Genomic DNA, 27717 nt, shown 5'->3' with positions numbered 1-27717 from the left:
GGTTAAAATGAGACCAAAGACGACACGATTTAGATTATACAGGGTGAGTCACCAAATATCTTTGTTGTTTTTAAAGATACGTCAAATGTCTCAAGGACACAGTTGAATGGTTCACTGGGGCTCATATGATACCAAAAATATTTATGTTATTGTGTGATTTTTTTTAAAGATATTAAGGTCACCTTCATTTTTTTTAATGGACGATTATTTTTATCCATCAACCATTAAAAATTCGTAGTCTACTCGTTAATCAATCAGTCACTAATTTTCGAAGCCTAATTTTTTTAGACTTCGTACTTAGGCTTTAAAAACAACAAAGATATGTATTTGAGGTGGCAACGTTAGGTGACTCACCCTGTATGTATTTACTTGTTCGATTCACGATATGATTGAAGAATTAAATGTACTCGTACTTTTTGCACAAATATCTTGCACATCTATTTAACAATTTTCGGAATGAACACAGGGGAAGTATAGTGATAGTCGCAACCGATCGGAGACTAGAGTTTCATTCTCGATCGGACACGCGGCGAGGGTGAAGTGACAGCGATTAGAAAAAGTAATCGAAATAAATCCGAGAGGCCGGGGCGAGCGCGCCGGCTTGCATGCCAAACGGCCATTTTTAAAACTCCGCCGGGAAAATAAGAAAAACTCATCAAGTAGGGATGATTGCCGTTCCCTCCACCCTTGCGGTGAGCAACCAACAACCCTCACCCACGGGAGCCACCACGGCCTTCACGGCGTTCCTTGTCTGTCATCTAAGCGCTTCACCCCTCTCCGGCTCTGCAGAAATTCGCCTACGGGTTATTGTCCAAGTATCTTCGCTATGTTGACCTTCGATAATGAAAGAATATCTTGAGCGAACGGGAGCGGGTCCGGAGGAACGTGGAAAATGTCGGAGATTAATCTTTCAAGCATCGAACCGGGGAATGTAGTTACGTTAAACTCAATTTAAAAATTTAGAAGATTCTCTCAATTTTGTTCTTGTCGAAAAATGTAATAATTGGCAATTTTCTGTGCTCCAACACAAAATAAAAAAATGATTCGTTACAGCGAAACGCGAGTGAATTTTAAATTCTCTGTGCATACTCTAAAACCTCGCAGTGGAGTTTTAATCCTTCAGCATCGAATCAGGGAATGTAGTTCCGTTAAACTCAATTTAAAAATTTGGAAAATCTCAATTTTATTCTTTTCAAAATTCTAAAGTCGCGACGGATTTAGGAAAAGTGTAATAATTAACAATGTGCTTTATCACAAAATAAGAAGATATGGTTAAAATCATAGAACAAAACTGAAAAAATGATTAGTTACAGCGAAACGCGAGTTAATTTTAAATTCTCTGTGCATACTAAAATCGCGCAGCGGAGATTAATCCTTCAGCATCGAATCAGGGAATGTAGTTCCGTTGAAATCAATTAAAAAATTTAACAAGTCTCAATTTCATTCTTGCCAAAATTCTAAAGTCGTGACAAATTTTGGAAAAGTGTAATAATTAACAATGTGCTGTGCTTTATCACACAATAAAAGGATATGGTTAAAATTTTAAATTTTAAATTCTCTGTGCTCGCTGAAACGAATCGCTCTCGGAGTAAAATCTCATTTTCTCCGCCCTAAAGGCTCTCCTAAGAGCTCGTACTTTTTACGCCCCTGTACGCGCGTCGATCCAATATTTGCCTAAAGGAATTCAGAGAAGTTTGTTCATGAGTCCCGAAGCTGACTGCCTTCGGAGCGCGGCTTTTCTTCAGTCAATTTTCTTTTCGCGACCCTCTTTTCCTTCGCCGCCTCTCCTTTTTATAATACCACCACGTGCGTCGAGGGGTTTCGCGGACGTCGTTACGCAACGTAATGATACCGGGATATAGTATAAAAGCCGAGAGGAACTCTAAAATGCTATAGAAAATCAATTCCGTCGCTATCGTTGTTGAAATTAATTCACCAAACGATGTATCAGGTTGTTATCTCAGAAATGTTCTCCCAAGTAAGATATCAGCAATTAATTTTTCACGGGCCCGAATCAATAATGACCAATGAAAAATGTTGTTTTCATGTTTCATTGCGCGTGATTGAAAGGAAGGCGGGAGTATTAATGCGTACAACATTGTGGCGAGGCTCATTATCATTTTGACTGTCATCGGAAGGCGTGAGACGAGAATGGTGATTTGTAGAGTTAATGTGACTTTCTCCGTGAATCTCGTACCTTATAAAGTCATGAGTAATTATGTACGGTTTGACGAAATCACCGGAAACCGTTCTCTCTTTTCATTTTGTCCTTTCATTTTCGGTTCGATGTAAAGTTCAACAAGCGTAAGAGTTAATAAACTGGAGAATTATTGTATAGAGTCGTCAAGATTTTCAAGAAGGGTAAGAAGCAAAGTAGTCGTAATACGCGAGACTTATTTTCAGTAAAAGTGTTAGCCATAACAATTCATTCATTTAGAAGAAATAATGTTAGAGAAGCTCGTAAAAGTAACGCCTAACAAGTACCGACACATTCAACTCGAGTCCCACGACATTTACGAGGTAATCGTACGCGACGAAGGCAAATTACGAAATTTTACGGGGTCCCGGACGCAATGAAAATGTCCTTTCTTCGAAACCACAATTATAGACACATTATGCGGCTTGCTTGGCACGCATTTCCATTTTTTTCGTCAATCATTCGACCGCTCGAGCGGTAAGATTTGCGTTTAAAGGCGTTGCCCTGACGACCACGTTACCGCTCCGTAAAAAAGAGAAGACAACGACAATCCGTGTGAGATAACGTTGGATTCTTTATCGCGTTTTATAGCCGTCCACCTGGACTCCTCTGTTTTAGGCTTCAACGACGTTATGTTTTACATTTTCACGTTCTCGGGTCGGCGTGATTTTATGGGTTTTCCCATGAGAAGCCTGTGCGTTTCTCGGTTCCATCTCGATCTCAGGGTTAGCCGCGTGCAAATGGAGTAATTGTACGCGCCTGTGAAAGCTTTTTACGATTCCAGTAATGTAAATGTCAAATAAATATTGAACGACCGAGCTCTTTGCGCCAAGGTGCTGCCAGCACCGTTACGTATATTGATATAAAAGTCATAATTAAAAAGAAATTCGGCTTCGCTGAAATGTCGCCCAACGAAGATACCAGGGACCATAACTGTTACAACCAAAAAGAAAAAAAAGTCATAGAATAACAAGTATTTCGTCGACGAAAATCGTATTGGTTACAAATAAGGATTGTAAGTAACCGACAATTTTTTCTCTTGTTGTTAAATGTTATCGTTGAGAGAAATTCATTTCGATCACTTATAACTAGACTGCGTATCTTTATGGAAAATAAGAAATGTTTGTATTGATTGCAAGACACAGGAACTAAATAAAAATTTCATTCCTCTTTTGATTATCTTGTTAAGGTGAAACTAATGGACTGGGGGCCATAAATCTTTTTAATACCATCACTGTTTTAAACTGTACGCACCCATTTTTGTCATAAATGCATAAAATCTGCAGTCTACTTGTAACAGTTATCAATGAGAGAAATTCATTTCGATCGCTCATAACAGTTATTGATGAAGGAAATTTGTAATACTTATTATTAAATAGTACAACTTTCAAATGGTAGACAATTAATTATTTCATAAATTTTTTTTTTATTTTTTCTTATAGAATTTCACAGGCTTGCTCCATTCGAAGAAGAGTAGACTCGATAATTAAATAAGCAACTAAAATGAATTTTCTCATGAGTAATTATTATGAACAAGTGAAAAGAAATTCGATCATCGATAACTAATGAGCGATAGAAATAAATTTCTCTCATTGATAACTGTTATGAGCGATCGAAATGAACTTCTCTCATCGATGACTGTTATGAGCGATCGAAATGAACTTCTCTCATCGATAACTGCATCTTTCATCGATAACAGTTATCGAGGATAATCGAATTTTTTTGACACTAATAACTGTTATCTGTAACCAAAAAGTATAAAAACCGATACTTTTTAACCATTTTGTTCTTCGAATTTTTTTCTTTATATTTTGTGTACATTACCTTAAATTTCAATAATAATCAACTTTTTATTAACGATTTTCATCGTAGAAAATTTTAGAATAACTGTTATTTTTGGTCCCTGGAAGATACTACTCAACTTGTCGTTTTAAATAATGTAGTCCTTTTCCACGAAAACAAAATTAGCATTCAACAATAAATGCCAACGAAATTTGATTCGAAGTGATTGTAAAAAAAATTGACAGAATTTACAGCACTGAGATATTTTATAAATTTTAAAATAAAAATATCCTAAGATATCTTCTTGTAATCTAGAAAATTTCGTGTTCTTCCGGATTTGTCTTGATTTGATCGTGGATTCGACTTTTTTTCTTCAGTGGAAAAGCCCAGACTGGCGGCCATGTTACAAGGATAAATCTCTTTTTCTGGTCCACGATTCTTAACCGACCGAAGAAAGGAGTTCCCGTCAGTTCTTGTCCAAGGAGAAACCTGGGGGGATTTGAATACGATCGATTCCCAATAAATAAGGATTCTCGTGATTATGGAACCGACTCCTCTACGTGGAAAGCGAATGAGGTTGAAAGGGTACGGAGGAGGTGGGCTCGCTATCTGTAAAAGATAACGAGACAACCCTTGGCGACGGCAGTTGGGTTGGGCTTCGTTAGACCGAATCCCTCTCACGGGTTCTTCAATTTTATTCGAACAACTAGCGAACGAGAAACGCTGATAGAGCCTCTTCAACTTAAAATTCCCCGTCGAATTTTGTGAACGATATGTTGCAGGGAATTTCTTTTATAATACTTTTTAATCAGACATTTTTTAATACAAAAATAAATAAATTAACCCTTTGCACTCGGAGCTATTTTAACTTGAAAGTTAAACATATCTTCCGACTTGGAATAATTCCATTGTACTTATATGATCTTTTTTCATTTTATGGATACGAAATTGATAGAATGCTCAATTTGTTCCCACCCCTAAATATCAGATCGTTACTTTATGAACCGAATATTAAGGCATGCCATCTTCCTTTAAGTTTTTTCAAGCAATGTAATTTAAAGATTTAAGGTTATGTACTTAATGTGTTATACAGGGTGAGGCACCTCAAACAGGCCATCTGAATAACTCGGCTGCTATTGGTGTTAGTCATCTATCTAATCAGATAGAAATTGCTTGGTTTCGAGGGGGCATTCATCTGATATTAGTAGCTTTTTTGTAGGTAGTTTTGTTGTCGTACTAAGACGTTAGCTTTTACTTACTTGTGTAACGTCTTAGTACGACAGTAATGGTGTTTTAGAGTTATTCAAATTGAAATACCTCCTGAACTACTAACTTTTCGACATAGTTTAGTACTTTTTTATAACGAATGTCCAGCTGCATCGATTGATGTATTAAAAAATACCTCATTGCATTTAGAAAAATGAAGTTGACCTTCATATGTCCTTTACGCGTCCACCTACAAAAAAGCTACTGACATCATATTAATGCCCCCTCGAAACCCAGCAATTTCTATCTAATGCATTTTTTCCTAACACCAAAAGCAGCCGAGTTATTCAGGTGGCCCGTTTGAGGTGCCTCACCCTGTATTCTGCTGTACCTACACTACTAATGTATAACTGTAAGATGCATACTACTAATGTATAGCTTTATAAGCCCCTATGGGGAGTTCCACTTAAGCTCTCAATAAAAAAAAATTGATATAATACCTCGTACAATACTGAAATGTGTAGTAATTGATTAGATACCAACTAAGAATGCAAACAATATTATGAATAATGTTAGAGCAATTTGTAGTGGTGGCTCATGACTTATATTATACATATATTGATATCTAAAAATTTGTCTTAAACTGGAATCTTCAAATTATGACACCCATTGAGACTTGCTACTATAATCTACCTTTTATGTATACGAGTTACCGAAGTATTTCCGGTATTTTAATCCGATATTTGGCATAGCGCGTTGTAAGTTAAAAAAGTGCGAAAGTCGGGTCGCATGATGCATGGCCATGATTCGTCAGGACAGCAACAAAATTGCAAAATTTATTACGACGACGGGGTCCTCGTTAGCTGGCGAGTGGATCGACGAGTCGAACGAGCACTCGCGATCGAATTAATTCGACGTTCCGTCACTTCGACGTCCGATCCGCGAACGAACTCCGAAATGAAACGAGCCAGGGGTGGAAGGAATGGGAGGGGCGGGGAGGGCGGGCGGAGTGGTACCGCGCGAATTCCTGTGCGATCAAAACGAGAGAAAAAAAAGGAGAAAAGCCGAAGAGAGAAGGGGCATATACAATACATATATATGTATATATATATATAGAGAGAGAGAGAGAGAGAGAGAGAAAGAGAAAGAAAAAAAAACAATCGAATACCTGGTCGGTAAGAATTCGCATCGCAAATCCGTCCCACGTCAGCGGCGCGGACCGAAATCACGAATTCTCGGACTGTTGCGTGATCCGGCGTTGATTTATGACAAATAAGAGAATTCGGGCTGGCTACGCACGTTTCGAGCGGTATAACCAGGCGCGTACCAATAATGAATACGTATAAGGAAGAGAAGGAACCCTCCTCCTCCCCTCGAACCCCTCGCCACCACCCCCCGGCGAGGGGAGAATGCCCGAGAGTACGAGCGTCGACTTATTTGAAATGTAAAGACGCGACTCTCCTCTCTCTCTTTCTCTTCCTCTCTCTTCCTCCCTCTTCGTCTTTCTCCTCCTTTCTCTCTCTCTCTCTCTCTCTCTCTCTACTCGCGAATATTCCATTAGCGACCGTGTGTGCGTGTAGGGCACTGCGCGTGGCATACATGCATAATCGTATATCAAATTATTTATATGTGCACCGGTGTACGGCAATGCGTCTGCGGAATGTACGTGCACATCACATAGGTTAAATGTGCGCGAATAACTCTACGCGTGTTGCCCACGTACGTGTGTGTACAAGTGCATCTCCACACGGTTATGTGTAGAGCGTGCACGCGTATCTACGCGGAATCATACATAAGCGCAGATGGCGCCATCGGTCAATATTTATAAGCTCGTAGCTCTTCGTTTGTTTAACCCTTGATGGTTTTGCGAGCGATCTAAGGCATGTCGTAATAAATTGTGCCCGCGATCCTGCATGCTTTCGGAAATTATTCGGACGTGGACGAGCCTCTTCTGGGTTGATGGCTAGGTGCTGGCGATTCGGTAAAAAATATGTGAGTACATGCACACGTTTTAAACTTGTTTTAACTGAAGCTGTTGTGTAGTTTAATCGAACTGACGATTTACTGAATATTGTAGAAATCTTTATGCAAACGGTACATAGATATATGTATATGTATAAAATTTACAATGTGTTTCGATCGATGGGTGTGTAACGGTTCAGAGAGGTATTTTAAGTGCAGCTCGAACATTTCATAAAAGTTGAGTTAAAGAGAGATTGAATGAACCCTTTTTAAATAGCACTGTAAAAATAGAAATGATATTTGCATTTATAGACTAGCGAAGTTCGATAATGATAGTTCGCAGCGACTTATCTCTTTTGATACCGTAACTTCAGTCTTTAATTTTCTTTCTATAGCATGCAACAAGCGCTCGGTGGTATTTAAGTCGAGACTGTGTCATGCATGCGGCAGTATTTTAAGAATTCTAGAGACCACCTATAAAATTCGTGTAACTATACATATGTAGAATTATTCGATGCTCTAGACTCTGGGATCCCCAATCAATACGAGCGTAGATATTCGCATTGCAAAGAAATGTTACACCATTATCGAGGTGATTAATAAAATGAATACTGCAGAGAGAGAGAGAGGGAGAGAGAATAAATGGCGGAAAAAAATGAGGAATTCAAATGACAGTGATTTCGATCGTCTACGATCCAATGTGTACGTGCGATCGCGCACAATTCCAGAGTGGCATTTTCAAATTATTCTGACGTGCACGTGCACCTTCGGCGCATATACATCGGTGGATCGATATATCCTCTGTAGTTACGCGCACGAATTATCCGCAAAGCGTTTCCCATTATGATTATGTTACTCTACGATCCAGATGTTCGTAGCACGTCCGATACAGCTCGGCTTTGTACGTGATCGGTAAGAGGGTGCCTCCTCCTCCTTTCGATAGTCTTATTTTCTTTATGCTCGATGGGGTACCGCGGCATTACCAATCGATTACCAAGACCACAGACGAGGTATAAGAATAGACCAAACATCTTATGGACTTTCGTGGCCCGAGACTGTCTTAGACGACCTAGAAATCCGAAACCGGCTATAGCGACCTGCTCTCGTAGGCGACAGTCGGCCGAGGAACTATTAATTAGAGTACAGCGAGTCCCCATTTATCCAAAACGTGGTTTTATTCGCTCAGAAAAATTCATTTGACAAAATATTATATGAAATAGGAAAGAGGAATAAAATCATCGCAATCGATACTGTTGGAAGTCCTGCTGGATATGTTGTAATAGTTTAAAAGCATTTACGAGAAACGAATAAAATGGATGTGATTATTATTCATGGAGTTAAAAATCCTGAGTACATATGTTGAAGTATTTTAAAAGCATTTACGGGAACCAAATAAAATGGACGATTTTATTTCTTATTGTAATTTTAATTTTAGAAATCCTCGTTATTATTCAAGGAGGTACCATAATAATTGATGCGGATTCCAACGACAGTAGGAAGAATAATACGTATTCCATAGAGGGTGATGACAAAGTGTAACTCTCCGGCTACGCGTTGCATACTGATTCCGAGTGAATCTCGTATGCACACGCATTATCCGTGAAATTCTTCCCATTATGATTATCCGTTGGCTGTTGTGCGATCTGGCCGCGGTACGTTCGATCAAGCTGATCGCAGTACGTGATCAGTAAGAAGGATATTTCTCTACTTCTTGATATTCCTTCTATGTACTTGACCGCGTAAAGAGATGTCACTGATCTCCGCATGTATTAAGTTTTCTTCCATTTCCTACCCAGTTCTTTCTGCGTTACTTGGCGTACCACCATATTACGTGAAAAGTTCAATCTCCGTGTAACGAAAGATCTACAAAAAATTTATTTCAGCTTTTTATTGAGTTTTAGGATTTTTTGGAATCTCTTTTGGAGCTAATACCTCATTTAAAAGTACAGTAATTTCTCCTCAAGGATTTTCTAAAACATGTAAATTGTTTTAAGGGAAAAGACGATTTTCCAACGTTTAAAATCGACAAAGAAAACGATACAATAAATTATGTGAGCAACGAGTCACGAAAATTTGATAAACGTTCCGCAGTTAAAATTTCTGTCACGAAGTTAATCGCGATTTTTGATTCAGTGTGCGACCCGTTTCTTCGATTTCTCAAAAGCCGTTGATTGATCGATGGCGCGGAGTGTCGGTTAATGGGAAAAATGACGAGGGACGGATTTTGTTTGGGAGGGTTGCGTTGGGGATGGGGTCCACGTACACATTTACGTGATCAGCATTGACCCTCATCACTCTTCGCTCCTTTTTGGTTAAAAAAGGAAACGTTTTAAATTTCCTTGACTATTTCGAGGGTGGCCTCCTTTGATCGGGAGAATGTCATTAGGGCTTCCACTCTTACGAGCCCGGTTGCCCCAGGCCGGAACATCGGATCGAATCCGAATGTCTATCGACGAATTTGCTACAAAATTGTGTTAGTGTTACCTCGCCCTGTGTCTCAAATACTTTCAAATTCATCCCAGTATTAAAATAACTCCATTACTATTAAACGAAAAAATATTCACTAACTAAATAATTGTCGTAATAGTTCGTCATTACTGAAGAATGTTTCTGTATCCAGTACGTAAATAATTTTCGTAATAGATGCATAATTTGTAGACAACACATTAATTAGTCCTGTACATCATTAATGAAGAATTTATCTGTATCCAGTACGTAAATAATTTTCGTAATAGATGCATAATTTGTAGACAACACATTAATTGGTCCTGTACATCATCAATGAAGAATTTATCTGTATCCAGTACGTAAATAATTTTCGTAATAGATGCATAATTTGTAGACAACACATTAATTAGTCCTGTACATCATCAATGAAGAATTTATCTGTATCCAGTACGTAAATAATTTTCGTAATAGATGCATAATTTGTGAACAACAGATTAATTACTCTTGTTCATCAAGAATGAAGAATGTTTCTGTATCCAGTACGTAAATAATTTTCGTAATAGTTGCATAATTCGTGATCAACAGATTAATCACTCTTCATCATCAATGAAGAATTTTTCTGTATCCTGTACGTAAATAATTTTCGTAATAGATGCATAATTTCTAGACATCACATTAATTAATCCTGTACATCATCAATGAAGAATTTTTCTGTACCCAGTACGTAAATAATTTTCGTAATAGATGCATAATTTGTAGACAACACCTTAATTAGTCTTGCACATCATTAATGAAGAATGTTTCTCTATCCAGTACGTAAATAATTTTCGTAACAGCTGATTAATTTGTCTGATTGAATACTGAGTGTGTGGAGCAACAGCAATTTACTTTGACGAGGTACAGTTATCGCGATCCATCGAACGGTTCCTGAATCCCCGGCGCAACAAGATGCAGAATTTAAAGTCGCCGGTGTAAAAACCGTGTGCATGGATCGTCCGTTCCGTTAGCATAACCCGGGGACAACGTTAGCACGTGGAATCATTATCGTCGCCAAAAGTGCCAGGGGAGGGTATCGCTCAAAGTATTGATTGCCGATCGTGTCGCGCACCCCTGACGTGAATTATCATCAGCGATACTAAAAAAAAGCTCTGAGTCATCGGCCGTTCGATAGTCACCCTTCATCAGGCAACACGGAACATTCGCTCACCGGTTTCGTATTCCGTATACAACCGTCTCCTCTCCTTTGCATTCTTCGGTTCATCGAGGAAAGTCCAATATCATTTATCATAATTTATTGACATCGGCGAGATAAAGTGGCTGCTTAACTCGCGGCCGAGCGACCGTGCGCATTAACAATCAGAGTGAACACGCTCCGGTGATTTGCTCGCCGGTTCAACATTTTACGGTCAGAATCTGTTTCTTCTGCCACGATCGCAGCAAAATTCTTCCGCGGATCTTCACGCGAAATAAAAATTTCTCCTCTCTTTCAATCATTTTAATGCAGTATTTATTTCGTCTCTTTCAATCATTTTAATGCTGTATTTATTTCGTCTCTCTCAATCATTTTAATGCTGTATTTATTTCTTCTCTTCCATTCATTTTAATGCATTACTTATTTCTTCAATAATTTTAATAATGTGCAAATAACACAACCGCATTTTTATAATCATCTAACAGTTTCTCCGTATTGTATTGCATAAAAGTCCAATCATGGATAAATAATTTCACAGCACGCTTTTCCGTTCGGCGAAGGTAAATGAGTCGGCTAATCAATAATAAAAAGCTGATTCCGAGCAAATTTCGAACGACGTCATCAAATATGATAAATTAATACCGCGCGTGGAGAAATTTATCATTTTTTCGTCCGGAGGTTTGCCTTCCATTCATTTCTGCAGAATGGTGCAGAGTCATCTCTGGCTTCAATGCGTTCGACTAATATGTTCGTCTTAATTCATGGTAGGTACGTGCGCACGTTTCTTTCGTTTCTTTTTGGCTCGCATCGTATTCAAATTATGGCAAAGTTAATGGTTTTCGTGTATATCCGAGGATCCCTGAATAAAGCGCTGATAAGCAACGCACGACGCGAACAGGAAGCAATTAGCATCGGACTTTCGCGAATCATCATCATCAGACGTTACTTTCTCATCTCATTTTCTAAGTAATATTATCGCGGAGAAAATAACGCGCAATGATTTCCAAGTCGTACCCGCGGTTAAGTATTCCTCTAAGAGCATTAGCAGCGTTTACCGGCGCAACAGCCGAGACACTAATTTTTCCACTAGCTTTTACAATTTAGCTATTTACTTGTCGCGTTATGTACAGCTGGTTGTCTGTCTCTCTCGCCGGCTTTTTGCGTGACAATTTGCCACGGTATGGCAATGCGACTGTCTAGCGATTACAATGACGATGCAAGCACCGTGTCCGGAACCGTAATAAAAGTTTCGAACGTAATTACTCCTAATGACTCGAGATCGCACCGCGCGAGCAGAATGTATGGACAGAAGTGGTTTGAGAAACTTCTTGTCGATCAACGTTGCGAATGAACCTAACTGGACTATAAATATCAAGCTTCTGGAACTGCAAGATATATTCATATTTGGCTTGAAACTCTCTTCTTCAACCCTACACCATATTTTTAAACTTCCAGGAGTCGAATAATTGAAAATTTAATTATCTGCAGTTTATCCCTCAGCTCACCCTTTGTGGGATGAATTTTACAAAAAGCTTAACAGACGGTCACACGTGAAATTTTCACGTTCTAGGTCAAAGGGTTTGGTATACAGTGAGTCAGTGAGTGGCACTTCGCATTTATATTATAGGCTGTGCAATAATAGGGGGTGTCTACCCTTGAATAACTTCTAAATTGCATGTTGCACTAAAAAATTGCATGATATCGTCATTGGGGCGACAGCGTTTGCTACAAGGCAATTACTGATTCGTAAATGTTCTGTCTTGTCTAACATGTTTGTCTCAATTTCATTTCACTCAATCTTCGACGTAATGAATAATAATGGCCCGTGTTTTTCTTTAATAACTCCTTAAGGAAACCGCGGAGGACATTTTCGTAAAGGAAAAAGTAACTTCGAATGATCGGAGGAATCAGCGCTTTTTCAAGGAAGCTCGACATTTTTGGAAGACTCGTATCGCTCCTTAATCGATAATAAAAATTGACGAAATGCAGCTCGCAGACGGTAGCAACCGTATTTCCAGGTTGGCAAGAGAAACCGTCGGAGGTTTCGGACCGAGGAGCTCACAAAGAGCAGCAAATAAACCAATTTTCACTTATTTGCTACGGTAGGAACGGTCTGGACATTGATAGCGATCCCACCGGGCCCTAGGAGGAGACAAATCACCGAGAGCGCTTAGACCGGCGGCGCTAGCCTAAGATCTTTACGCGTTCCACCTTCCCGGATTGTCCATTCAAACTAAGCCCTGCGCGAATCGTTAAAAAAGTCCCGGGGCTATGAAGAATTCAGAAGCTCCGCGGCCCTGGATAAAGGCAAGAGGCGAGGCTGTAGGTGCCGCGACGATGCTGTGGTACGCGGTTTTTCGTTTCAGTCCTGTGGCTTACGGCACCCCAGAGGCGCGGCTTGTCCGACGGTGGGCATACCGAGCAGGCATTACTTGATTGTCTCGTCAGAAACGAACCAGAGGTCCCTTAGCTTTAATCTAACTTTCTTGCCTCCTTTTGTACCCGATATCCTACGTGACCCGGTACATACGGCCCGCTCTCGAGAATGACGAGGCTCTTCCGCAGAATACTCGAGAGCTGCGACCACCGCCGCTTGACCACCACTGGGGGGGTTCAACTTATCGTGGATGGATTACCTAAATCCTTTGTTCAAGCTCATATCGCATTTTCGTGGATTTCATATCCAGCTGATCGCGGCCCGAACAAGACACCGGAGGCTACGGCCGCGCTTGATGAAAGCGGTTTCGGTATAATAGGGAATTATTTGGACAATGCACCAAAGTCGCACTGGAAGTAATTGTTTTTCTGATTAAGGCTTCCATTCGTTCACTCCGACAGAATAGAATACCTTCTCTATTGTTACATATATTTTCTTTGGGTAAGATGGAGTGAGGTAAGTGCGTCAACGGGGCAAGTGCGTTAATTGGTCATTTTTATTATCATACGAATGAAATTTCTCTAGCTTGTATTTATTAATGTAGTATAAGTTAGTATGAATTATTCGACATAGATTTCGCCCAAGAATAAAGGTGTTTTCCTCGCTTAAATCAACCAATCCGCCAAACAGTCACGTGCGAGGTCCTGATGTCAACATGTCAACATTTGTGATTAGACTGCGGATTTTAATGAATTTATGTAAGAAATTGGCTGGGTGAAATATAAAACAGTAAAGGAATGTTGTTTCCAATGCAATCAAGTCATTAAGGGATGAAGTCAATTTTTGTTTTACTCCTGCTTCCCATAGTCAACATAAAGATCCGCAGTCTATTCATGATAGAATATGTTAGATGTTAAGAGAACACTGTTCGTTCGTCTATCCTCTTTAAGTAGCGGACGTTCCCTGTAAAAATTCACGAAATATCACGTAGCCGGCGAACTTGTTTGTATATGCGCCGAATCGTACAGCTGGGAATAGCGTAGAATAACTGATAAAACTGTTCGCCGTCACGTGGACAGACCTAACAGCGGAATTCGGAATGCAAATGGTTCTGGACACGGAAGTGTCCGACATTTTGTGGTCCTCCGTGGTTGTCCCTAAAAGTATAACAACCTAACCAAACGAACGAGAGAAACGTTAATTTCCCGGGCGCTCTCGAATAACTCGTCTTCAGCGATCTCGAGTTTCATTATTTAAATCCGAGACCCCATTCTTCTCGAAATCATGTTAACACGACCGGCATCATTTTTCGCGAGCGGACTGCAATTACTCGTCTCTTATCTGCGAGGGCGCCGATCCCGCGATAATGTACGGCGAGATGTAACGCGTTTCGCTGCTTGAATATAATCATAGCCGAATAAAACGCGACGCGAAGAAAAAAAGATAAAAGGGAGGAGAAGATGCAGGGCGGAGGGGGTTGAAGGTTGAAGCGGACCACCTCACACGAGCTCGAGACGTTAATCAGAATATAATACAACCAGTTTGTAGGTGGGTACTTTAATCGAAGCTACGTTTCGGGATAAAAGGAACCGGACGCGTTCAACCTCTCTTTTCCTCTTTTTTTCTGTCTCCGTTTCTCTTGTTTCGCTCGACTCTCCTCTTTTCCTCTTCCGCGGTCAATTAGGATCGACCGGTTGCGTGGTGACAATTAGCACGATCCGGTCACGATTTCAGCCGGACACCCGTGATTAGCCGACGAGGTGACCTCCAATCGCCACCTATGTGTAATTAAACGGTTAACGCACTGTCCTGATTAGTTAAACAAATTAAGCGACGACGGTGACGCAAGTGGAAACGTTAAGTGGGAACCAGACCGTGTCTCGAAAACATCGCCGATTCTACTTGACCCCCGCCCCCACCTCTTCGGCAAACCGTCCTTTTAGCTTAACGCCTGGCCGTGGTAATTAGAGGCGTGCATAATTAAGCTCCTCTGATTGTTGACACCGGCCGTTAGCGACCTCGCAACGACTGTCTTCCAAGGGAGCGTCTCAATTAGTACTAGCCGCGAACGAGAGTTAAAGTGTTTGCCGTTGCACTTTGCGCGTCCCGGTAATTCCAGCAACCGATGGCTGGTTTATTAATTACTGCCCGCTCCGACACGACTCGAACCGGCGACAAATTACTTCGCCGGCCGTTGTACGGAATTCTTGCCCGCCTAATCGTTGGATAAATATTCGGCGGACACGTGTGCGACGATCCGCGAGAGCGTGCGTTCCCCATTAAGCCTGTCGTCCTAATGAATTTATGAGAAGCGACCGACCAGCGACGGATACGCCGATGGTTAGTGCAATCTTCGAATTTTTCTGTCTCCTCTTGTTAAACGTATTTTCAGAAATTTTCAATCATGTTGACCGTCAGTTAGCGAAGATCAATGTGTAAAAATAAAACGCAGAGAAGGCTCTTCGTGGGTTGAAAAATGTTATTTTCAAGCATAAGGTACACCGTGTATACGTGACTCGAATAATCACTGGGTCAAAATCCTTATTTGTGAGCGTGATGATCTTACGATGAACGTGAGATAATTAAGTCTTTTTTAGGATGCCAATAATCGTGATCAGATTCTCAATGGAATTCAAAGGAAGAATACCGTGGAAGATATTTTATGATTATTCGGGACACCGCTATGAATATTTTAAACTGTACGTAGAAATTTTTACGACGTTTTTGGGGAAACACTTCGGTAATCGGTGTACATGAAAGGTAGATGATGCATTGTTCATCTGTTTCGTAGCAAATCTCGGTTAAAATAATTTGGAGTTACACTATTATTAATCTCAATTACTGAACATTTAAGTATTGTAGCTATTATATCAATTGCATATCCATCGAATGAAAATGTCATATACAATGGAATTATTCTACGTCGGAAGAAATGTTTAATTTTCAAGTTAACTCTTGCCACATATTTTTAGACGAAATAAAATTTGATTCGTTCGTAATCAATGTTTCAGCATTAAAATAAATGTAGCCATACAAAATACATTGGATGTACAAAGTAATCAGTGCTAGGTTATAAAATATGACAGAGAATTTAGTACGATTTTAATTTATTTCAGAATATAATTTCTATTTTATTCCGCTTTCTTAAAATTCGTCTACAAAAATTGAAAATTGCGTAAACATCCGCAGTCTAGTGATAAGAAATGAAGAAATACACTTTCATCTTGTTTATTGACAATCAGACAATAGCGTCTGTTGAACGGGGCTGCAGAACGGTCAGCTTAGAATTGTCAATTGATTTTCGAGACTGCTTCCACACGGATTTTCGTAAACAAAAGAGAACTGTATCGGTCCAGAACCTGGCCAACATTCAGACCACGGAATAACCCGGAGGTAGACGGAGAGACGCGCCTCCCATAACCGATTAGATTCTAATCGGATCCGAATCTGGTGAGTGGATGGGGCCAGTCGGCGTCGGTCGCGTTAAAAGTCGCGCGGGTCGGGGTCGGCGCGGCAGCGCGTTTCCGTCGGGGTCCGGTCTACTGTGCCCTGTCCTCGGCCGTTCTGGCCTCTATTTCTGTCGAGCCGGTCGTTTACTATCGGCAATCTGCATAAGCGTTTAACCGAAGCGAGGCTGAATCATACGCGCGAGAAGAATAGGAAGGCAGCCGAGGTGTTTGTGCGTGGGGGAATGTTCCCGGTCGACTCTCCCGGCTCGGCCTGAAGAAGAGCCGAAGCGAAGAAACGGAGGAAGAAGTGGAACAAGAAGAAAAAGGGTGCACAGAAGAAGGAGGAAGGTGGACCAAGGAAGGCGCGAAGGCGCTCGCCGATGGAGGCGAAAGTTTACGACGCGTCGCCTGGCAGAGTTACCGACGCTACCACGGAGTCTCCGCTCTTTTCACTCCTCCTTCTCCTCCTCCTCCACCTCGTCCTCATCCTCATCCTCATCCTCCTCCTCTTCCTCCTCCTACTTCACCATCTTCAGTCTCTTTGTCCCACTGTTTCTCTCTCTTGCTCGTGCGTACACCTACGTAACAACACCTCGTACACAATAACGCATCCTGGTGTATCCCGGTAACACTATACATCGTGCGGCGTAACAATGTGCCGGTCCGCTAGTAACGGACCATTGGTCAGCTTCATTGCTCATTCTGCCGTGTGTGTACGTGAAATCGGCCCCCGGACGGGGGCAGTGTTGTTTCGCATGTGATCCGTTTGGGAGCAATCCAAATTTTCGTTGCCCTCCGTTTTGCGCACTGAGAGATGCGGATGAACGTTCTTTGGACGCTTAGGACGGTAGATCTTATTTTCCTAATTCCGCTGATCTATCTTATCTACCGGGCACTTTAAGACAGGATCAGGTTTGACAACAGTTGCTGAAAAACAGGAACATTCGAATATATGTTTCTGTTGGTCGGTTCCCCACTGTGTTCTAATTTCACTAAACTGTTTCATCATCTTTTGGGGGAAGCAACTGCTGCAAAAACCAGTGTTCAAGGGGCAAATGGTTTACGCTGGATCATTGATCCACACCTTGTCAGGGCCCTGGCTCCCCTTAGCATGCCAATACAGCGGGTCTATCGTGTTTCTTATCCCCAACCAGGGATCTGCGGCTATGCGAAAACTCCGATGGCACGTGGACTTGCTTACCTATCGGATCCATCTTAGTATATCATATGCTATTCCCTGGCACGGATGGTTTAGCATAACGGAGATAATGCGAGAGCGAAGACGGCCCGCAATTCGCAGTGTGGTAAATAATGGATAAATTGGAAACGTGGAAGAGAGTAAGAAACAGTTTCGAATCAGTTGTTGGAACGGTATTCGACACGGCCGGTAACACTCTTGTAATCACTGCGCAAAATCTTTCAGTGGTATCGCGTTGTTATGTCATTCGTCACGTTTATCGGTATTAGCATAAATCACTCTTTATTTTCATCGACCACAAGCCGCTTGAAATGTTCGGCTTCGGCTGCGTGTAATGCAAATGGGAATATTGTTGGTCTTGTATCTCCCGCTGTTGTTTTCAACGAACGGAAAACGCAGATTAGCATGTTTCCGTTTATCGGAACGATGTTACGCGGTATCACCGTGAAATCACCGTTTACTGTTCGCACTGTACTCGGAAGTCGAAGCACGTGAGAATTTAATGAGGCCGATTTTTACCGATTGTATCGAGTTTCGATAAAAATTAGATTTTATGAATACAACATCAATTGAAATAGTGTCCAGAAACACGGAAAACATCGTCAATTCTTTTAGCATCCGTAAAAGCATTTAGGAACGAGGAGAATCGAATTTCTCCGTACATTTCTCTTCGGTTGTGTCAACATGCACCGACTACCGTAATCGGTAGCCCGTGCAGGGGCCCTAAATTTCACGCCACTTAAGAATCTTCGAGGAAGATCACTCAGCAGCTTTCTCAAATTACAAGGAATTTTAGGCAGCGTTCCCACTGTTATCGTCATTATAATCGTATTGTATTAATACATTCTCTGGCAATTGCAAAAGCAGTGGTTTTAAATTATATATGTACTTTATTCTGTTGTAGAAAGAAGTTTCCAAAGATAATAATTTTCTAGCCTCCTAGGCCTGGAGTTCAGCTCGAAACCTAAGAAGAAAAGACGTGTTCACGTAGCGCGCGGTTCTCTGGCTTCTTGGTTGCGCATCTCCTCGTAAAATCGGGCCCGTCGAGTGGATTTCGGGCCCGTGCTCGGGGCCGGCCGTTGCGCAGATGCGTACCGGGGGCTTTAGAAGGCGATACGTCATCTCGGTTTCGAGTTCTCGCGTGCTCGCTGCGGGGACAGCGCGGAGGCAAAGTTTGCAAACGCAAACCGAGAGAGGAGCAAATGCAGTCGAAAGGGTACGCGGGCAGCCGCGCATAAACTGGCCAACTAACAACCTACACGTACTCTTCAATACGAAGAAAACTGGGTGGGGGTCGGGGCAGACGGACGGACAGACAGACGCACAGACACCATTAAGCCTGGTGCCGGGGCTCGGAGAGGGCTAGGGCTCCCTCCTGCAACCGCGCCGGAGCGGAGTACAATCTTCCCGAGGAGTACGTGTGAAAAGAGAGAAAGGGCCCGGCATCGAGAGAAAGAGAGAGAAAGGGAGCCGAGGTAAAGGGTTGTAAATTATAATTCCACCGCGAGGAGTCGAACCCTGAGACTAACCTCAGCCAGACTCGTAAAAATATTTCTCTCGTTCGTGGCCGACACCCGAGTTCAAGTCACGACTCCCTACGGAACCGAGGCCGCGAGACTTTTCGACCATTATCGATCTGGTCTCCGCTTTCGAAACTTCCGATCTCTGTAATCCACTTGGACCAATTATGAAAAATAATATTATGTCAGACTGAAGAATCTCATTCATGTTTGTCTAGTGTCTAAAGAATATTTACTAAAAATCGAGCTACACAGTTACGAGTTTCTCTAGGTTCCGGGTAGAAAGAGTATTGAATAAACTAAACGATACCCAATCTTCCTGTATCGATCGGAACGTGCTCGCACAATATCGAGGAAGGAACGGCTTTACGCGAGCAGCTTGTAATTGTCCCGGAGCCGGAGTAGCAAGTGAAACGACAGAAGATCGAAGAACGATCCCGGGGCCCGGGATTGTCAGGTTTTACCGGCTTGTAAATCAAAGCTATCTTCCTGGCGAGCGGGATCGCGAGATGGTCTCTCCGGTACCCCGGTGCCCCCGGTTCTACCGTTAGTGTCCCGTCTAAGTAATAATTTCGAATTAAACGTTTGAGGTAATGTAATAAAGTCGTTCGGTAGGATAAATTTAGTGCGGTGGTCCCCGTAGCCGGCGTCTGCGGTGATGGTGGTGGTAATGCTAGCGGCAATCGCGGTGTGTGGACCGGGTCAGCAGAACTTGGGACGGATACAGTTGTGCCGCGGCCATGTAGGTAGGTGTTGGACACCCAGCGGGGTATACCGCGAGTGGGCGGCCCGTTGCACACGTTGCAGAAGGACCCTGACAGAGCGCGACAGAAAAGAAGAACGAACGCCCTGGAGAGAGGAAAAGGGAAGGAGGACGGCCAACTGGAGGGAGAGAGAGAGAAAGAGAGAAAGCGGTGGTGTGATGAAGAGAGAGAGAGAAAGAGAGAAGGAGAGGGCGGGAGTGTGACTGTGACTGTGTTATAGCACCGAGAGTCTGGTATCTGTATTTGTAGATACCAAAGTCGAACGGCGAGTGCGAGCCAGAGAAGAAAGGACGGACGAGAAAGAGGAAGAAGGAATCCGGCCGAAGCAGAGGCCCCCTAACCCCCCTAACCCTCCCGACACCCACACACAACGACGTCGAGCAGCCGGCCATAACAATAAATAACTCTATCCTTCCATGTGTTACCGCAGGATTCCTCAGCGCGGTAGAACCGCGCCCTCTCCTTCCTTCGAGGAAGTCGCGCACCACCGTATTGCCACCACCTTCCATTGCCAATCAGGGGGTTCCCCATGGTACATCTCCCTGTCACTTCATCTGGACCCCTGTGTCCACAGTGGGCCAGCAGCTCCCAAAGCGTGGCCAAAACTCATCATTCTATTAGGTAAATTCAACACGAATTGCAAAATAATACTAATGTTACGATCAATAGTCGTGACTAGACAGCGGATTTTTATGAATTTATGAAGAAATTGGTTGGGTGAAAAAGTGAAAAATTTAAGAATTTTGTAAATGTTGTTTTTGATGTAACAAAGTGTCGTGAAAGAATGAAATCAATTTTCATTTTATTCCTGCTTCCCAGAATCAATGCAGACAACTTTTATTTTGCATAAAGATCCACAGTCTAGACATGGACAATGGAACAAGAATTATTGAATCAAGAAAATAGTTTGGTCGTATTTCTACTTTGCTTCTCGCCAATTTTTCAGACCACTTCGCCCACTGTACACTCTTTCTCTCTGTTTCTCGCATCAATCGCAAACGCAGCTGATGATCCGATGCACTCCCGATTCGGCAGTGTTGCATACACTCCCCGCACCGTCTGCGCCAACGATAAAATGACGTGCTGACTGATCGTGTTGCGCTCCACCGACAATGTCACTGCGAAGATTTGGTAACACGCTCGTGCGCCATGCAATAAATTCTTTCGAGCCACGATGGCCGTGCACCGGTCCGCTCGTTTCTGCTGCATGCTCGTGATGCATGGGAGATGCGTTTAATGAAACAATTCCATTCGAGTGAAATCCGCCTGATGTTTACTGCTGCGGTGTTTCATTCGACTCAATGAAACCTGCTGGAATATATAGTTCTCTTTGAAATAATATTTTTTTGCGATTCGCAGCAGCCGTAGAAAAATGTATCAGGAATCTTCGAGGGACCTTTGATAGGTGGAATGGTGATCAGAATAATTTCCATTGGCGGCGATTTTCGATACGTGACTCCAAGAAGAAACGAGCAGTCGAGTCAGTGAGTGTCAACCCGTCCGATGGGTTTAACTAGATCGAAACGCCATGCCAGCCCGGCGAGAACTAGGTAGTCGAAAGTTTTTGCACGGCTAGTTCCCGTCCTTCCTCCTTTCTCTCGATCTTCTCCTCGGACCGTGCCGATGCCGCCGAGTGGCAAGAATCTGACGACCAGCTTGAGGTACGAGCGCTGCCGCGGAGCAGGCCAGAGAAAAAAAGAATCAAACGGCAATAAACCGGGAGAAGATAGGCGATCCAAGGATTCACCAAGGATCCCAGACAGCTTGGAGTCTAGCGGTATGCTGGGTTGCAAACTTGCCACCGACTTCTTTCGGCTGCCGATCATTCGCTTCCAACGAAACTTCCTAATTCGCCTCCGATCAAAATAATACTCGTGATTACGCTGATAAATATTTTTGATGGGGCGATTGTGCAATAACGCTAGATCTCCAGAACACTAAAAGTGAGTATTAACGCTAAACTTACCGAGCTTTAAAAGTAACTGATATATGTTCGCTTATAAAAATGACAGGATTGATTTTATTTAGACTTTGTGCAGTTCCTATTGTAATACACAAATTCCTATTATAAAACTTTTTTATTATATGAATAATCGTAAAATAAAAAATCTGGAACCGGTCATTTTGACCGGTGATAAGTTTAGTGTTAAATTCCTTGAAAAGGCCAAAAATTTTTCTAAAGTTAAATTATCCTTGAAGGACCAAATTATTTTCACTGTAGATTTAATAAGTGATCGACTGCGGAACTTTATGCATTTATGAAGAAGTTGGTTGAGTGAAATATAAGACGGGGAAAGATTTAAAAAATTGAGGAATGCTGCAATGTTGTTTTCAATGTAACAAAGTTGTTAAGGGATGAATTCAATTTTTATATTATTCCTGCTAGAGTGATCATAATATCCAATAAATAACATATCAGAATAAACTTACAAAGAAAAGTAAATGGTAAATTGCGTCGATAAAGTGGGAACCTGTTAAGCGGCAAGGGAAATCTGCCAGAAAATTGAAACCGTGTCAACACGGCTGTGGTCCTTAAGGGGTTAAATGGTGTCAGGCGTTAGGTTACTCCCCCCACGTCTAGGATACGTTGGATTAGTATACCGTCTCTAGAGGTGTGACACAATCGCGACGGAAAGGAACGTCTCTCCTACGAGTCTCGTTTTCTTTTTTCGGATGGGACGGATGAGGTGTCGGTGGATCAGCCGTTTATGCCCTGACCGATCCACACGGAACCCCCTCGGCACTTGTATTTATTTTAACAGCATGCACGCCTACGTCTATATGCATTTAAAATATAGCACAGTTGGGCCCTAGTTTATGAAGGGTCAGGTCATGGAGCGCGGTCAGCGCTGCGAGGAATGAAAGAAAACGCGCGAGAGAGAAAAGAGAGAATGTGAGAGGAAAGAAGAGAATGAAGAGGAGAGAAGGGAGAGAGAGCAAGAGTTCGGGGGAGGATATCGGTGTGAAGGACCCATGGACCCGTCGAACCTTTACTGGCCCTCGGGCCCCGTTTAACAAGACTCGGTTAATGCAACTCATAGATCATCTTGGTATGCGCCAAACTCGAAATAATAAATACAGGTAAACACCGGGTAAATCAGCGGCGATCAATTTGAGACTCGATCGATGACACAACAATTTCCCATCGTGTCCTTTCGACTTTTTAATAATGACGTTCTTGCAACTCGATATTCAAACCAGCTCTTTCTGACGCGGACGAATATTCATATTAAAAATAAAACGAATTAATTATATGAATAACGACACAGAACGCTGATGTAGCAAACTTCATTTTGCTACTTTCCCTTTCCACGCAGTAATTTTCTCGTTCCACTCTGGCCCCGACAAATATAATTATAGTGGCCGCGGCCGATGCTCATGCGAGAGACACTTAAATTTGTAAAACATTATATTCACCCTCGCTTGTCCGAGCTTCATTATGTCATCGTTTTGCGAAACCGGTTTCGCAACGACGCCTGCGATGATTTTTGCGGTCGCACTTTAACAAAGTATAAGTCCCGAATCGATTTCGCGTCCCCTCGGGGTGAGGCATCGTCGAAATTCAAGAAGCACGGCGACAGAGGGAAGAAAACAGTGCATCGTAATCGTTTACATCCGCCCGGGATTATCAATTTAGCTCGCATCATCTTCTATTCGTTTTTCGTCGTACCGTTCCGCCGCGCCGCGCCGCGACCGGCGAACTTTTCGCTTTCTGTGCCATGCCGGCCCCCCGACGCACAGATGGCACCCTATTAAACATGGTCGAAGATCCGTGAGTCATTTGTCATCTCGGCGAAATTGGTCTTCGACCTTCCTTCGCTCTCCGCTCTTCAAAGACAATCCAAAGACCATTAATTCTTCCCTGATTACGACCGGTATCGGCTGGAACCCGCCGAAAATACAGTCACTTTCTCCGGCAAACCGCACCGTCGCGTCGTCGTTGCGCAATCACCAAATTGATTTATTTTTTGTCCTGGTCCTTACCTTTTCATAGCGAGGGACAAGGGACGTCCAGACTTAATCGAATTACGCTCAGATTCGAACCCACGATCGATCACGATTATTCAATAGAATTCAATAGAATTCGAATTTTGTTCACCTTCACTCTGCGCACATTCTAATGTTAACCCTGTGTGCTGGGGTGCAATCACACCCCCTGCATGTTTTCAGTGCAAAATGTAAAAAAAAAGAACTTTGCGTGAGTGTTTCTGAAATTTTATTGATCTCCGTGACGGAAGGTATGGAAAGATTAAAAAAATCAATTGAACATATACAAATTCTCTAGAAACAAAAGTAATGAATTTAATCATTTTAATTTTTTTCCATTCGACAACTTTTCATGTACGTTTTTATTAGTCTGAGGCGTGGTTAAGGTTAATTAGTGGGCAGCAGGAGTTAAATAAAAATGTACTTCATCACCTAATAAATTTTTTACATTGAGAACAACGTAACAATATTTCTAGATTTTTCTAATCTTTCAATGTTCTATATTTTACCCAGTCCATTTCTTTATTAAGTAGACTCCTTTTACTTCTATGTGAAAAATGATATATTTTAGCTAGCCGATATTTGTCTTAAAAAATAGTTTTTAAAAATCCGCAGGATTCGGTGTGTTTTTCCGTGATCCATGGAGGAGGAGTGGAGGATCTTTGACCTATCAAAAGTGAAACGGCCTTCTGCGCGTGTGACCTTAGTCCTGACCTGGACCATCTCGGACCCAGCGAACGAGTGCAGTGTCCAGGATACAAGGAGACCAGTGGGTCTGGGTCTTCCTCGGAGGATTCCAAGGAGCTGGTCTCGTAATGCGATATAAATGGAGGCAGGACCGGCCCAATGAAAAGCCAACGGGCAACCTCGGGTAGGAGATATATCAAGATTGGGCTGACGGTTGACTCCGTACGCGACGGGGGGAACGGGTGGTTGGGACGCGAAGGATGGTAAGGTAGTAAAAACTGGATCCCTCTCGCCACTCGGCTCGGTCTTTTCGAGCCTCCACCCTGCCCCGAGCATAATAAGGACAAACCTTTAATCTTGGACTCAATTATAATTTCCTCCCTGGTCGCTGGATGTCGCGGACGATCTCCGATCGGTGTGGAGAGTAGAATCGTGGATCGAAAGTGGACCACCGGTTCGCCGGTTTTTGTAATCGGACGCGGGCTCTCGGGACTCGAGCGGGGCCCGACCGCGCCGCGGCCCGTCCCCGGGTCCCTTATCTCGACCATGGCCGCCGTAAATTCGGCCTGTAAATGGTCCCAGTTACGTTATAACGCGGCCGTACCCGGTATTTGCGTTCTCACACGGATTATCGAATTGTTCTCGCTCGATTCTATCGACTGAACCCGATCACGACGAGTCCACTACATTCCTGTAATTTTTACAATCTTAAGCGGAACATCGTCGTTCCGATTAACCACTTGTGCCACGCTATATCGAGTTCGTTTCGTGTTGAAGATTTCGAACGCACACACACAATGTACTAAATTTATAAAACTTATTCTTTCGTAATAAAACTATTCCTGTTAACATAATAGAACCACGATCCAGATAAATTTAATAATATTGTCACCCCCCCCTGTTTCACCGTAACACAATTCAATTTTATTGTACAACGTTTCTAAGAGCACATAAAAGAATATGCGCCCGATCCGAACGCGTACAATAAATTATTCTTTTGAATCGATTCTCGGGGGTGTGAATGGCGCTTCGGGAGAGATCGGATTCGAGAGATTTTTAAATGGCAAACGTTGATATCGCGTCTCATTTTCGGTCCCTTCGACGGGAGCCAGGTAATCTCGAGAATCGGGGGCCCTCTTTATTCTTGCTCTTGGGTGAGAAAACACTTTGTCATCTGCGCTTCCGCCGTCGGGGGTGTGCGGGACGAGAGCTCTCTCTCTCTCTTTCTCTTTCCCTTTCGAAAAGAAGCTATGCCTCTGGTCTACACACATATTATGTTCATTCGGCGTGTCCCCGAAAAAGCAATGCCACCCAGCCAGGTGTGCCCGTAAGGATCCAAGTCGTTACAGCATCCAGAAAACGTACGGTTCCTTAGAATCTCGCTAACAATAGTGTCGTCCGTCCTCTCCAGTCTCAATGGCGTCCCCGCCGTTCCGAAATGGAGCAACGTATTTTAGCTCGGGTCCGGAGCGAGACCCGTACACACAGGAACGCGTGTATCGGTGATTTAGCCGCGGAGAAACATCGTTCGAAATCCACTGGTTTACGAGGGAACTCGTGTGCTCAACTGTTCGGCCAGCCAGTTTGGTTACATTTGAACGCCGAGCTATTTTATGAGTGGATTGACGCGACCCTCTGCGAGCCTCATTGCCACACCGCCGCCATATTACTAAATATTCAACAACGCGGCGAATTTCTCGCGACAATAAATTTCTGCAAATGTAAATACTACATTACTCGGAATGCTTCTTTTATCGATGTTACGCTCTCGTTTCTTATTTTCCCGTCGACCGTGTCCGGGTACACTCTTTTAAGAAAGATCGACGTAATAGAATCTGTTATAATTAGACAGCGGATTTTATGCGTTTATGACAAAACAGAGTGGGCGTAATTTAAAACAGTAAAAACGTCAGAAGAGTTTTGATATTAAGACGGAAAATAAATTCCTGTTTCACTCCAGTCTGTTACGATTCAGGTAAAGTGAATTCGTATTTTGCATAATGATCCTCTGTCCAATTACAATGCTCGAGGGTTAATGCTTCAGTAATTACTTAAATTCATTGGAAATTCTAGCTTCAAGCGAAAATTTATGTTACACTTCCGCACTATGATTTCCAACAGGAATCGGACATACAATTTGCAGTGTACATTTCTAACATCGTACGTTGTCAAATATGCCACAGCACTAAATAAACATAATGGTACACATATCCGATAAGTTCATTCAAAATGGATACAGTGTCGTGTGAAGATTATTAATCGCCAACAGAAATTATCACGTAGCTCAAGATCACATATGCACTTCGATGCACAATCTTATTGACACGAACTTTATTGGGATGTCCTAACAGTTGGCGATTTATTCTTAGAATACTATCAAATGAACGTCGATAAGTGTTAAACGTTGATACAGCTGTATTAGAAGATATAAATAGTGCAAGAGGCGTGACTGTGATATATTATATAGATTTAAAATAAGATTCTGATCTTCGACTATCGACGAAATAATAACCGATGTATTGGAGGGAACGGTATTTGGAGTGATCGTCGGGGGATGAGGGCGTCGGAGGGGTGGGGAGGGCAGAGTTCGCGATTCCACGGCGTCGATAACGTTTCCGCTTATCTCGCAAGACGATTCCCACGGGCACCGGCATAAATATGCGAAAGCAATATCGCCGGCGTCCTATCAATATATTACCACGGATTCTCATTGCGCGCTTAGAGACGTCAGCGATGCCGGACCATCGGCAAGCGATCCGAGGCTGTTGAAAGAGAGAACGAGATAGAAGAAGAAGTGGGAGAGAGAGAGAGAGGCAGATCCTATCGACACCTTCGCGGTTCTCCACCAAAGCCGCCATTTTCTCTTCATGTATGTGTATGAGGGCCCGCATTGCATCGATAATGCATCGGCCGCCGGTTGTCGGCGAATACACCACGGACTAATCGAT

At 42.6% G+C, this 27717-nt stretch overlaps 1 protein-coding gene and 1 long non-coding RNA gene across 7 annotated transcripts in view; one reads left to right on the top strand and one right to left on the bottom strand.

The window, feature by feature from the left end:
* Positions 1–27717, bottom strand: part of Zfh2 (Zn finger homeodomain 2) — a 168989-nt gene that overhangs the window by 47622 nt on the left and 93650 nt on the right. The gene's annotated exons all lie outside the window — the stretch shown is intronic.
* Positions 16707–27346, top strand: LOC143214470 (uncharacterized). Of its 3 annotated transcripts, XR_013010156.1 has the most exons (4): positions 16707–20716; positions 21100–21226; positions 21455–22038; positions 24698–27346. It is a non-coding gene; the product is annotated as an uncharacterized LOC143214470 (long non-coding RNA). The 3 variants fall into 3 exon arrangements; XR_013010155.1 differs by having other exon boundaries at positions 21100–22038; XR_013010157.1 differs by having other exon boundaries at positions 21042–22038.

This window comes from Lasioglossum baleicum, chromosome 12 (assembly GCF_051020765.1).
Source record: "Lasioglossum baleicum chromosome 12, iyLasBale1, whole genome shotgun sequence".
In the NCBI taxonomy this organism is placed as follows: domain Eukaryota; kingdom Metazoa; phylum Arthropoda; class Insecta; order Hymenoptera; family Halictidae; genus Lasioglossum; species Lasioglossum baleicum.
Note: the sequence above shows the minus strand (reverse complement) of the source record. Positions and strands in the feature narration are given on the sequence as shown.